The sequence below is a fragment of the Delphinus delphis genome, chromosome 15, assembly GCF_949987515.2.
Source record: "Delphinus delphis chromosome 15, mDelDel1.2, whole genome shotgun sequence".
Taxonomy (NCBI): Eukaryota; Metazoa; Chordata; class Mammalia; order Artiodactyla; family Delphinidae; genus Delphinus; species Delphinus delphis.
Window position 1 is genome coordinate 62,584,711 of NC_082697.1, and position 13,519 is coordinate 62,598,229.

Here is a 13,519-nt window from a genome sequence, read left to right on the forward strand (position 1 = left end):
GTACGACAGCACTTTAGGGGGAGCGTACGTTTGAGGGCGTGGGTTAGCGTTAGCGTACGGGTTAGGATTAGGGGACGGGTGAGGGTCAGGCTTCGGGGAAGGGTTAGGGTTAGGGTTCGGGCTAGGGTTAGGGTTAGGGTACGGGGACGGTTTAGGGTCCAGGTGAGGGTACACCAACGCTTTAGGGGGAGCGTTCGTGTGAGGGCGCCGGTTAGCGTTAGCGTACGGGTTAGGATTAGGGGACGGGTGAGGGTCAGGCTTCTGGGAAGGATTAGGGTTAGGGTTCGGGCTAGGTTTAGGGTTAAGGGACGGGGACGGTTTAGGGTCCAGGTGAGGGTACGCCAACGCTTTAGGGGGAGCGTACGTGTGAGGGCGCGGGTTAGCGTTAGCGTACGGGTTAGGATTAGGGGACGGCTGAGGCTCACGCTTCTGGGAAGGGTTAGGGTTAGGGTTCTGGCTAGGGTTAGGGTTAGGGGACGGGGACGGTTTAGGGTCCAGGTGAGGGTACGCCAACGCTTTAGGGGGAGCGTACGTGTGAGGACGCGGGTTAGCGTTAGCGTACGGGTTAGGATTAGGGGACAGGTGAGTGTCAGGCTTCGGGGAAGAGTTAGGTTTAGGGTTCGTGCTAGGGTTAGGGTTAGGGGACGGGGACGGTTTAGGGTCCATGTGAGGGTACGCCAACGCTTTAGGGGGAGCGTACGTGTGAGGGCGCGAGTTAGCGTTAGCGTAAGGGTTGGGATTAGGGAACGGGTGAGGGTCAGGCTTTGGGGAAGGGTTAGGGTTAGGGTTTGGTCTAGGGTTAGGGTTAGGGGACGGGGACGGTTTAGGGTCCAGGTCAGGGTACGACAACGCTATAGGGGGAGCGTACGTGTGAGGGCGCGGGTTAGCGTTAGCGTACGGGTTAGGATTAGGGGACGGGTGAGGGTCAGGCTTCGGCGAAGGGTTAGGGTTAGGGTTCGGGCTAGGGTTAGGGTTAGGGGACGAGGACGGTTTAGGGTCCAGGTGAGGGTACGCCAACGCTTTAGGGGAGCGTACGTGTGAGGGCGCGGGTTAGCGTTAGCGTACGTGTTGGGATTAGGGGACGGGTGAGACTCACGCTTCGGGGAAGGGTTAGGGTTAGGGTTCGGGCTAGGGTTAGGGTTAGGGGACGGGGACGGTTTAGGGTCCAGGTGAGGGTACGCCAACGCTTTAGGGGGAGCGTACGTGTGAGGGCGCGGCTTAGCGTTAGCGTACGGGTTAGGATTAGGGGACGGGTGAGGCTCACGCTTCGGGGAAGGGTTAGGGTTAGGGTTCGGGCTAGGGTTAGGGTTAGGGGACGGGGACGGTTTAGGGTCCAGGTGAGGGTACGCCAACGCTTTAGGGGGAGCGTACGTGTGAGGGCGCGGGTTAGCGTTAGCGTACGGGTTGGGATTAGGGAACGGGTGAGGCTCACGCTTCGGGGAAGGGTTAGGGTTAGGGTTCGGGCTAGGGTTAGGGTTAGGGGACGGGGACGGTTTAGGGTCCACGTGAGGGTATGACAACGCTTTAGGGGGAGCCTACGTGTGAGGGCGCGGGTTAGCGTTAGCGTACGGGTTAGGATTAGGGGAGGGGTGAGGGTCAGGCTTCGGGGAAGGGTTAGGGTAAGGGTTCGGGCTAGGGTTAGGGTTAGGGGACGGGGACGGTTTAGGGTCCATGTGAGTGTACGACAACGCTTTAGGGGGAGCGTACGTGTGAGGACGCGGGTTAGCGTTAGCGTACGGGTTAGGATTAGGGGACAGACGAGGGTTAGGCTTCGGGGAAGGGTTAGGGTTAGGGTTCAGGCTAGGGTTAGGGTTAGGGGACGGGGACGGTTTAGGGTCCAGGTGAGGGTACGCCAACGCTTTAGGGGGAGCGTACGTGTGAGGGCGCGAGTTAGCGTTAGCGTACGGGTTAGAATTAGGGGACGGGTGAGGGTCAGGCTTCGGGGAAGGGTTAGGGTTAGGGTTCGGCCTAGGGTTAGGGTTAAGGGACGAGGACGGTTTAGGGTCCAGGTGAGGGTATGCCAACGCTTTAGGGGGAGCGTACGTGTGAGGGCGCGGGTTAGCGTTAGCGTACGGGTTAGGATTAGGGGACGGGTGAGGCTCACGCTTCGGGGAAGGGTTAGGGTTAGGGTTCGGGCTAGGGTTAGGGTTAGGGGACGGGGACGGTTTAGGGTCCAGGTGAGGGTACGCCAACGCTTTAGGGGGAGCGTACGTGTGAGGGCGCGGGTTAGCGTTAGCGTACGGGTTAGGATTAGGGGACGGGTGAGTGTCAGGCTTCGGGGAAGGGTTAGGGTTAGGGTTCGGGCTAGGGTTAGGGTTAGGGGACGGGGACGGTTTAGGGTCCAGGTGAGGGTACGCCAACGCTTTAGGGGGAGCGTACGTGTGAGGGCGTGGGTTAGTGTTAGCGTAAGCGTTAGGATTAGGGGACGGGTGAGGGTCAGGCTTCGGGGAAGGGTTAGGGTTAGGGTTCGGGCTAGGGTTAGGGTTAGGGGATGGGGACGGTTTAGGGTCCAGGTGAGGGTACGCCAACGCTTCAGGGGGAGCGTACGTGTGAGGGCGCGAGTTAGCGTTAGCGTACGGGTTAGGATTAGGGGACGGGTGAGGCTCACGCTTCGGGGAAGGGTTAGGGTTAGGGTTCGGGCTAGGGTTAGGGTTAGGGGACGGGGATGGTTTAGGGTCCAGGTGAGGGTACGACAACGCTTTAGGGGGAGCGTACGTGTGAGGGCGCGGGTTAGCGTTAGCGTACGGGTTAGGATTAGGGGACGGGTGAGGGTCAGGCTTCGGGGAAGGGTTAGGGTTAGGGTTCGGGCTAGGGTTAGGGTTAGGGGACGGGGACGGTTTAGGGTCCAGGTGAGGGTACGACAACGCTTTAGGGGGAGCGTACGTGTGAGGGCGCGGGTTAGCGTTAGCGTACGGGTTAGGATTAGGGGACGGGTGAGGGTCAGGCTTCGGGGAAGAGTTAGGGTTAGGGTTCAGGCTAGGGTTAGGGTTAGAGGACGGGAACGGTTTAGGGTCCAGGTGAGGGTACGCCAACGCTTTAGGGGGAGCGTACGTGTGAGGGAGCGGGTTAGCGTTAGCGTACGGGTTGGGATTAGGGGACGGGTGAGGGTCAGGCTTCGGGGAAGTGTTAGGGTTAGGGTTCGGGCTAGGGTTAGGGTTAGGGGACGGGGACGGTTTAGGGTCCAGGTGAGCGTACGACAACGCTTTAGGGGGAGCGTACCTGTGAGGGCGCGGGTTAGCGTTAGCGTACGGGTTAGGATTAGGGGACGGGTGAGGGTCAGGCTTCGGGGAAGGGTTAGGGTTAGGGTTCGGGCTAGGGTTAGGGTTAGGGGACGGGGATGGTTTAGGGTCCAGGTGAGGGTACGCCAACGCTTTAGGGGGAGCGTACGTGTGAGGGCGCGGGTTAGCGTTAGCGTAAGCGTTAGGATTAGGGGACGGGTGAGGGTCAGGCTTCGGGGAAGGGTTAGGGTTAGGGTTCGGGCTAGGGTTAGGGTTAGGGGACGGGGACGGTTTAGGGTCCAGGTGAGGGTACGACAACGCTTTAGGGGGAGCGTACGTGTGAGGGCGCGGGTTAGCGTTAGCGTACGGGTTAGGATTAGGGGACGGGTGAGGGTCAGGCTTCGGGGAAGGGTTAGGGTTAGGGTTCGGGCTAGGGTTAGGGTTAGGGGACGGGGATGGTTTAGGGTCCAGGTGAGGGTACGCCAACGCTTTAGGGGGAGCGTACGTGTGAGGGCGCGGGTTAGCGTTAGCGTAAGCGTTAGGATTAGGGGACGGGTGTGGGTCAGGCTTCGGGGAAGGGTTAGGGTTAGGGTTCGGGCTAGGGTTAGGGTTAGGGGACGGGGACGGTTTGGGGTCCAGGTGAGTGTACGCCAACGCTTTAGGGGGAGCGTACGTGTGAGGGCGCGGGTTAGCGTTAGCCTACGGGTTGGGATTAGGGAACGAGTGAGGGTCAGGCTTCCGGGAAGGGTTAGGGTTAGGGTTCGGGCTAGGGTTAGGGTTAGGGGACGGGGACGGTTTAGGGTCCAGGTGAGGGTACGACAACGCTTTAGGGGGAGCGTATGTGTGAGGGCGCGGGTTAGCGTTAGCGTACGGGTTAGGATTAGGGGACGGGTGAGGCTCACGCTTCGGGGAAGGGTTAGGGTTAGGGTTCGGGCTAGGGTTAGGGTTAGGGGACGGGGATGGTTTAGGGTCCAGTTGAGGGTACGCCAACGCTTTAGGGGGAGCGTACGTGTGAGGGCGCGGGTTAGCGTTAGCGTACGGGTTAGGATTAGGGGACGGGTGAGGGTCACGCTTCGGGGAAGGGTTAGGGTTAGGGTTCGGGCTAGGGTTAGGGTTAGGGGACAGGGACGGTTTAGGTTCCAGGTGAGGGTACGACAGCGCTTTAGGGGGAGCGTACGTGTGAGGGCGCGGGTTAGTGTTAGCGTACGGGTTAGGATTAGGGGACGGGTGAGGGTCAGGCTTCGGCGAAGGGTTAGGGTTAGGGTTCGGGCTAGGGTTAGGGTTAGGGGACGAGGACGGTTTAGGGTCCAGGTGAGGGTACGCCAACGCTTTAGGGGAGCGTACGTGTGAGGGCGCGGGTTAGCGTTAGCGTACGTGTTGGGATTAGGGGACGGGTGAGACTCACGCTTCGGGGAAGGGTTAGGGTTAGGGTTCGGGCTAGGGTTAGGGTTAGGGGACGGGGACGGTTTAGGGTCCAGGTGAGGGTACGCCAACGCTTTAGGGGGAGCGTACGTGTGAGGGCGCGGCTTAGCGTTAGCGTACGGGTTAGGATTAGGGGACGGGTGAGGCTCACGCTTCGGGGAAGGGTTAGGGTTAGGGTTCGGGCTAGGGTTAGGGTTAGGGGACGGGGACGGTTTAGGGTCCACGTGAGGGTATGACAACGCTTTAGGGGGAGCCTACGTGTGAGGGCGCGGGTTAGCGTTAGCGTACGGGTTAGGATTAGGGGAGGGGTGAGGGTCAGGCTTCGGGGAAGGGTTAGGGTAAGGGTTCGGGCTAGGGTTAGGGTTAGGGGACGGGGACGGTTTAGGGTCCATGTGAGTGTACGACAACGCTTTAGGGGGAGCGTACGTGTGAGGACGCGGGTTAGCGTTAGCGTACGGGTTAGGATTAGGGGACAGACGAGGGTTAGGCTTCGGGGAAGGGTTAGGGTTAGGGTTCAGGCTAGGGTTAGGGTTAGGGGACGGGGACGGTTTAGGGTCCAGGTGAGGGTACGCCAACGCTTTAGGGGGAGCGTACGTGTGAGGGCGCGAGTTAGCGTTAGCGTACGGGTTAGAATTAGGGGACGGGTGAGGGTCAGGCTTCGGGGAAGGGTTAGGGTTAGGGTTCGGCCTAGGGTTAGGGTTAAGGGACGAGGACGGTTTAGGGTCCAGGTGAGGGTATGCCAACGCTTTAGGGGGAGCGTACGTGTGAGGGCGCGGGTTAGCGTTAGCGTACGGGTTAGGATTAGGGGACGGGTGAGGCTCACGCTTCGGGGAAGGGTTAGGGTTAGGGTTCGGGCTAGGGTTAGGGTTAGGGGACGGGGACGGTTTAGGGTCCAGGTGAGGGTACGCCAACGCTTTAGGGGGAGCGTACGTGTGAGGGCGCGGGTTAGCGTTAGCGTACGGGTTAGGATTAGGGGACGGGTGAGTGTCAGGCTTCGGGGAAGGGTTAGGGTTAGGGTTCGGGCTAGGGTTAGGGTTAGGGGACGGGGACGGTTTAGGGTCCAGGTGAGGGTACGCCAACGCTTTAGGGGGAGCGTACGTGTGAGGGCGTGGGTTAGTGTTAGCGTAAGCGTTAGGATTAGGGGACGGGTGAGGGTCAGGCTTCGGGGAAGGGTTAGGGTTAGGGTTCGGGCTAGGGTTAGGGTTAGGGGATGGGGACGGTTTAGGGTCCAGGTGAGGGTACGCCAACGCTTCAGGGGGAGCGTACGTGTGAGGGCGCGAGTTAGCGTTAGCGTACGGGTTAGGATTAGGGGACGGGTGAGGCTCACGCTTCGGGGAAGGGTTAGGGTTAGGGTTCGGGCTAGGGTTAGGGTTAGGGGACGGGGATGGTTTAGGGTCCAGGTGAGGGTACGACAACGCTTTAGGGGGAGCGTACGTGTGAGGGCGCGGGTTAGCGTTAGCGTACGGGTTAGGATTAGGGGACGGGTGAGGGTCACGCTTCGGGGAAGGGTTAGGGTTAGGGTTCGGGCTAGGGTTAGGGTTAGGGGACGGGGACGGTTTAGGGTCCAGGTGAGGGTACGACAACGCTTTAGGGGGAGCGTACGTGTGAGGGCGCGGGTTAGCGTTAGCGTACGGGTTAGGATTAGGGGACGGGTGAGGGTCAGGCTTCGGGGAAGAGTTAGGGTTAGGGTTCAGGCTAGGGTTAGGGTTAGAGGACGGGAACGGTTTAGGGTCCAGGTGAGGGTACGCCAACGCTTTAGGGGGAGCGTACGTGTGAGGGAGCGGGTTAGCGTTAGCGTACGGGTTGGGATTAGGGGACGGGTGAGGGTCAGGCTTCGGGGAAGTGTTAGGGTTAGGGTTCGGGCTAGGGTTAGGGTTAGGGGACGGGGACGGTTTAGGGTCCAGGTGAGCGTACGACAACGCTTTAGGGGGAGCGTACCTGTGAGGGCGCGGGTTAGCGTTAGCGTACGGGTTAGGATTAGGGGACGGGTGAGGGTCAGGCTTCGGGGAAGGGTTAGGGTTAGGGTTCGGGCTAGGGTTAGGGTTAGGGGACGGGGATGGTTTAGGGTCCAGGTGAGGGTACGCCAACGCTTTAGGGGGAGCGTACGTGTGAGGGCGCGGGTTAGCGTTAGCGTAAGCGTTAGGATTAGGGGACGGGTGAGGGTCAGGCTTCGGGGAAGGGTTAGGGTTAGGGTTCGGGCTAGGGTTAGGGTTAGGGGACGGGGACGGTTTAGGGTCCAGGTGAGGGTACGACAACGCTTTAGGGGGAGCGTACGTGTGAGGGCGCGGGTTAGCGTTAGCGTACGGGTTAGGATTAGGGGACGGGTGAGGGTCAGGCTTCGGGGAAGGGTTAGGGTTAGGGTTCGGGCTAGGGTTAGGGTTAGGGGACGGGGATGGTTTAGGGTCCAGGTGAGGGTACGCCAACGCTTTAGGGGGAGCGTACGTGTGAGGGCGCGGGTTAGCGTTAGCGTAAGCGTTAGGATTAGGGGACGGGTGTGGGTCAGGCTTCGGGGAAGGGTTAGGGTTAGGGTTCGGGCTAGGGTTAGGGTTAGGGGACGGGGACGGTTTGGGGTCCAGGTGAGTGTACGCCAACGCTTTAGGGGGAGCGTACGTGTGAGGGCGCGGGTTAGCGTTAGCCTACGGGTTGGGATTAGGGAACGAGTGAGGGTCAGGCTTCCGGGAAGGGTTAGGGTTAGGGTTCGGGCTAGGGTTAGGGTTAGGGGACGGGGACGGTTTAGGGTCCAGGTGAGGGTACGACAACGCTTTAGGGGGAGCGTATGTGTGAGGGCGCGGGTTAGCGTTAGCGTACGGGTTAGGATTAGGGGACGGGTGAGGCTCACGCTTCGGGGAAGGGTTAGGGTTAGGGTTCGGGCTAGGGTTAGGGTTAGGGGACGGGGATGGTTTAGGGTCCAGTTGAGGGTACGCCAACGCTTTAGGGGGAGCGTACGTGTGAGGGCGCGGGTTAGCGTTAGCGTACGGGTTAGGATTAGGGGACGGGTGAGGGTCACGCTTCGGGGAAGGGTTAGGGTTAGGGTTCGGGCTAGGGTTAGGGTTAGGGGACAGGGACGGTTTAGGTTCCAGGTGAGGGTACGACAGCGCTTTAGGGGGAGCGTACGTGTGAGGGCGCGGGTTAGTGTTAGCGTACGGGTTAGGATTAGGGGACGGGTGAGGGTCAGGCTTCGGCGAAGGGTTAGGGTTAGGGTTCGGGCTAGGGTTAGGGTTAGGGGACGGGGACGGTTTAGGGTCCAGGTGAGGGTACGACAACACTTTAGGGGGAGCGTATGTGTGAGGGCGCGGGTTAGCGTTAGCGTACGGGTTAGGATTAGGGGACGGGTGAGGGTCAGGCTTCGGGGAAGGGTTAGGGTTAGGGTTCGGGCTAGGGTTAGGGTTAGGGGACGGGGACGGTTTAGGGTCCAGGTGAGGGTACGCCAACGCTTTAGGGGGAGCGTACGTGTGAGGGCGCGGGTTAGCGTTAGCGTAAGCGTTAGGATTAGGGGACGGGTGAGGGTCAGGCTTCGGGGAAGGGTTAGGGTTAGGGTTTGGGCTAGGGTTAGGGTTAGGGGACGGGGACGGTTTAGGGTCCAGGTGAGGTTACGCCAACGCTTTAGGGGGAGCGTACGTGTGAGGGCGCGGGTTAGCGTTAGCGTACGGGTTGGGATTAGGGGACGGGTGAGGGTCAGGCTTCGGTGATGGGTTAGGGTTAGGGTTCGGGCTAGGGTTAGGGTTAGGGGACGGGGACGGTTTAGGGTCCAGGTGAGGGTACGACAACGCTTTAGGGGGAGCGTAGGTGTGAGGGCGCGGGTTAGCGTTAGCGTACGGGTTATGATTAGGGGACGGGTGAGGGTAAGGCTTCGGGGAAGGGTTAGGGTTAGGGTTCGCGCTAGGGTTAGGGTTAAGGGATGAGGACGGTTTAGGGTCCAGGTGAGGGTACGCCAACGCTTTAGGGGGAGCGTACGTGTGAGGGCGTGGGTTAGCGTTAGCGTATGGGTTAGGATTAGGGGACGGGTGAGGCTCTCACTTCGGGGAAGGGTTAGGGTTAGGGTTCGGGCTAGGGTTAGGGTTAGGGGACGGGGACGGTTTGGGGTCCAGGTGAGTGTACGCCAACGCTTTAGGGGGAGCGTACGTGTGAGGGCGCGGGTTAGCGTTAGCCTACGGGTTGGGATTAGGGAACGAGTGAGGGTCAGGCTTCCGGGAAGGGTTAGGGTTAGGGTTCGGGCTAGGGTTAGGGTTAGGGGACGGGGACGGTTTAGGGTCCAGGTGAGGGTATGCCAACGCTTTAGGGAGAGCGTACGTGTGAGGGCGCGGGTTAGCGTTAGCGTACGGGTTAGGATTAGGGGACGGGTGAGGCTCACGCTTCGGGGAAGGGTTAGGGTTAGGGTTCGGGCTAGGGTTAGGGTTAGGGGACGGGGACGGTTTAGGGTCCAGGTGAGGGTACGCCAACGCTTTAGGGGGAGCGTACGTGTGAGGGCGCGGGTTAGCGTTAGCGTACGGGTTAGGATTAGGGGACGGGTGAGGGTCAGGCTGCGGGGAAGGGTTAGGGTTAGGGTTCGGCCTAGGGTTAGGGTTAGGGGACGGGGACGGTTTTGGGTCGAAGTGAGGGTACGACAACGCTTTAGGGGGAGCGTACGTGTGAGGGCGCGGGTTAGCGTTAGCGTACGGGTTAGGATTAGGGGACGGGTGAGGGTCAGGCTTCGGGGAAGGGTTAGGGTTAGGGTTCTTGCTAGGGTTAGGGTTAGGGGACGGGGACAATTTAGGGTCCAGGTGAGGGTACGCCAACGCTTTAGGGGGAGCGTACGTGTGAGGGCGCGGGTTAGCGTTAGCGTACGGGTTAGGATTAGGGGACGGGTGAGGGTCAGGCTTCGGGGAAGGTTTAGGGTCAGGGTTCGGGCTAGGGTTAGCGTTACGGGACGGGGACGGTTTAGGGTCCAGGTGAGGGTACGACAGCGCTTTAGGGGGAGCGTACGTGTGAGGGCGTGGGTTAGCGTTAGCGTACGGGTTATGATTAGGGGACGGGTGAGGGTCAGGCTTCGGGGAAGGGTTAGCGTTAGGGTTCGGGCTAGGGTTAGGGTTAGGGGACGGGGACGGTTTAGGGTCCAGGTGAGGGTACGACAACACTTTAGGGGGAGCGTACGTGTGAGGGCGCGGGTTAGCGTTAGCGTACGGGTTAGGATTAGGGGACGGGTTAGGGTCAGGCTTCGGGGAAGGGTTAGGGTTAGGGTTCGGGCTAGGGTTAGGGTTAGGGGACGGGGACGGTTTAGGGTCCAGGTGAGGGTACGACAACGCTTTATGGGGAGGGTACGTGTGAGGGCGCGGGTTAGCGTTAGCGTACGGGTTAGGATTAGGGGATGGGTGAGGGTCAGGCTTCGGGGAAGGGTTAGGGTTAGGATTCAGGCTAGGGTTAGGGTTAGGGGACGGGGACGGTTTAGGGTCCAGGTGAGGGTACGACAACGCTTTAGGGGGAGCGCACGTGTGAGGGCGCGGGTTAGCGTTAGCGTACGGGTTAGGATTAGGGGACGGGTGAGGGTCAGGCTTCGGGGAAGAGTTAGGGTTAGGGTTCGGGCTAGGGTTAGGGTTAGGGGACAGGGACGGTTTAGGGTCCAGGTGAGGGTACGCCAACGCTTTAGGGGGAGCGTACGTGTTAGGGAGCGGGTTAGCGTTAGCGTACGGGTTGGGATTAGGGAACGGGTGAGGGTCAGGCTTCGGGGAAGAGTTAGGGTTAGGTTTCGGGCTAGGGTTAGGGTTAGAGCACGGGAACGGTTTAGGGTCCAGGTGAGGGTACGCCAACGCTTTAGGGGGAGCGTACGTGTGAGGGAGCGGGTTAGCGTTAGCGTACGGGTTGGGATTAGGGGACGGGTGAGGGTCAGGCTTCGGGGAAGTGTTAGGGTTAGGGTTCGGGCTAGGGTTAGGGTTAGGGGACGGGGACGGTTTAGGGTCCAGGTGAGGGTACGACAACGCTTTAGGGGGAGCGTACGTGTGAGGGCGCGGGTTAGCGTTAGCGTACGGGTTAGGATTAGGGTACGGGTGAGGGTCAGGCTTCGGGGAAGGGTTAGGGTTAGGGTTCGGGCTAGGGTTAGGGTTAGGGGACGGGGATGGTTTAGGGTCCAGGTGAGGGTACGCCAACGCTTTAGGGGGAGCGTACGTGTGAGAGCGCGGGTTAGCGTTAGCGTAAGCGTTAGGATTAGGGGACGGGTGAGGGTCAGGCTTCGGGGAAGGGTTAGGGTTAGGGTTCGGGCTAGGGTTAGGGTTAGGGGACGGGGACGGTTTGGGGTCCAGGTGAGTGTACGCCAACGCTTTAGGGGGAGCGTACGTGTGAGGGCGCAGGTTAGCGTTAGCCTACGGGTTGGGATTAGGGAACGAGTGAGGGTCAGGCTTCCGGGAAGGGTTAGGGTTAGGGTTCGGGCTAGGGTTAGGGTTAGGGGACGGGGACGGTTTAGGGTCCAGGTGAGGGTACGACAACGCTTTAGGGGGAGCGTATGTGTGAGGGCGCGGGTTAGCGTTAGCGTACGGGTTAGGATTAGGGGACGGGTGAGGCTCACGCTTCGGGGAAGGGTTAGGGATAGGGTTCGGGCTAGGGTTAGGGTTAGGGGACGGGGATGGTTTAGGGTCCAGGTGAGGGTACGCCAATGCTTTAGGGGGAGCGTACGTGTGAGGGCGCGGGTTAGCGTTAGCGTACGGGTTAGGATTAGGGGACGGGTGAGGGTCACGCTTCGGGGAAGGGTTAGGGTTAGGGTTCGGGCTAGGTTTAGGGTTAGGGGACGGGGACGGTTTAGGGTCCAGGTGAGGGTACGCCAACGCTTTAGGGGGAGCGTACGTGTGAGGGCGCGGGTTAGCGTTAGCGTAAGCATTAGGATTAGGGGACGGGTGAGGGTCAGGCTTCGGGGAAGGGTTAGGGTTAGGGTTTGGGCTAGGGTTAGGGTTAGGGGACGGGGACGGTTTAGGGTCCAGGTGAGGTTACGCCAACGCTTTAGGGGGAGCGTACGTGTGAGGGCGCGGGTTAGCGTTAGCGTACGGGTTGGGATTAGGGGACGGGTGAGGGTCAGGCTTCGGTGATGGGTTAGGGTTAGGGTTCGGGCTAGGGTTAGGGTTAGGGGACGGGGACGGTTTAGGGTCCAGGTGAGGGTACGACAACGCTTTAGGGGGAGCGTAGGTGTGAGGGCGCGGGTTAGCGTTAGCGTACGGGTTAGGATTAGGGGACGGGTGAGGCTCACGCTTCGGGGAAGGGTTAGGGTTAGGGTTCGGGCTAGGGTTAGGGTTAGGGGACGGGGACGGTTTAGGGTCCAGGTGAGGGTACGCCAACGCTTTAGGGGGAGCGTACGTGTGAGGGCGCGGGTTAGCGTTAGCGTACGGGTTAGGATTAGGGGACGGGTGAGGGTCAGGCTTCGGGGAAGGGTTAGGGTTAGGGTTCGGGCTAGGGTTAGGGTTAGGGGACGGGGACGGTTTAGGGTCCAGGTGAGGGTACGACAACGCTTTAGGGGGAGGGTACGTGTGAGGGCGCGGGTTAGCGTTAGCGTACGGGTTAGGATTAGGGGATGGGTGAGGGTCAGGCTTCGGGGAAGGGTTAGGGTTAGGATTCAGGCTAGGGTTAGGGTTAGGGGACGGGGACGGTTTAGGGTCCAGGTGAGGGTACGACAACGCTTTAGGGGGAGCGCACGTGTAAGGGCGCGGGTTAGCGTTAGCGTACGGGTTAGGATTAGGGGACGGGTGAGGGTCAGGCTTCGGGGAAGAGTTAGGGTTAGGGTTCGGGCTAGGGTTAGCGTTAGGGGACGGGGACGGTTTAGGGTCCAGGTGAGGGTACGCCAACGCTTTAGGGGGAGCGTACGTGTTAGGGAGCGGGTTAGCGTTAGCGTACGGGTTGGGATTAGGGAACGGGTGAGGGTCAGGCTTCGGGGAAGAGTTAGGGTTAGGTTTCGGGCTAGGGTTAGGGTTAGAGCACGGGAACGGTTTAGGGTCCAGGTGAGGGTACGCCAACGCTTTAGGGGGAGCGTACGTGTGAGGGAGCGGGTTAGCGTTAGCGTACGGGTTGGGATTAGGGGACGGGTGAGGGTCAGGCTTCGGGGAAGTGTTAGGGTTAGGGTTCGGGCTAGGGTTAGGGTTAGGGGACGGGGACGGTTTAGGGTCCAGGTGAGGGTACGACAACGCTTTAGGGGGAGCGTACGTGTGAGGGCGCGGGTTAGCGTTAGCGTACGGGTTAGGATTAGGGTACGGGTGAGGGTCAGGCTTCGGGGAAGGGTTAGGGTTAGGGTTCGGGCTAGGGTTAGGGTTAGGGGACGGGGATGGTTTAGGGTCCAGGTGAGGGTACGCCAACGCTTTAGGGGGAGCGTACGTGTGAGAGCGCGGGTTAGCGTTAGCGTAAGCGTTAGGATTAGGGGACGGGTGAGGGTCAGGCTTCGGGGAAGGGTTAGGGTTAGGGTTCGGGCTAGGGTTAGGGTTAGGGGACGGGGACGGTTTGGGGTCCAGGTGAGTGTACGCCAATGCTTTAGGGGGAGCGTACGTGTGAGGGCGCAGGTTAGCGTTAGCCTACGGGTTGGGATTAGGGAACGAGTGAGGGTCAGGCTTCCGGGAAGGGTTAGGGTTAGGGTTCGGGCTAGGGTTAGGGTTAGGGGACGGGGACGGTTTAGGGTCCAGGTGAGGGTACGACAACGCTTTAGGGGGAGCGTATGTGTGAGGGCGCGGGTTAGCGTTAGCGTACGGGTTAGGATTAGGGGACGGGTGAGGCTCACGCTTCGGGGAAGGGTTAGGGATAGGGTTCGGGCTAGGGTTAGGGTTAGGGGACGGGGATGGTTTAGGGTCCAGGTGAGGGTACGCCAACGCTTTAGGGGGAGCGTACGTGTGAGGGCGCGGGTTAGCGTTAGCGTACGGGTTAGGATTAGGGGACGGGTG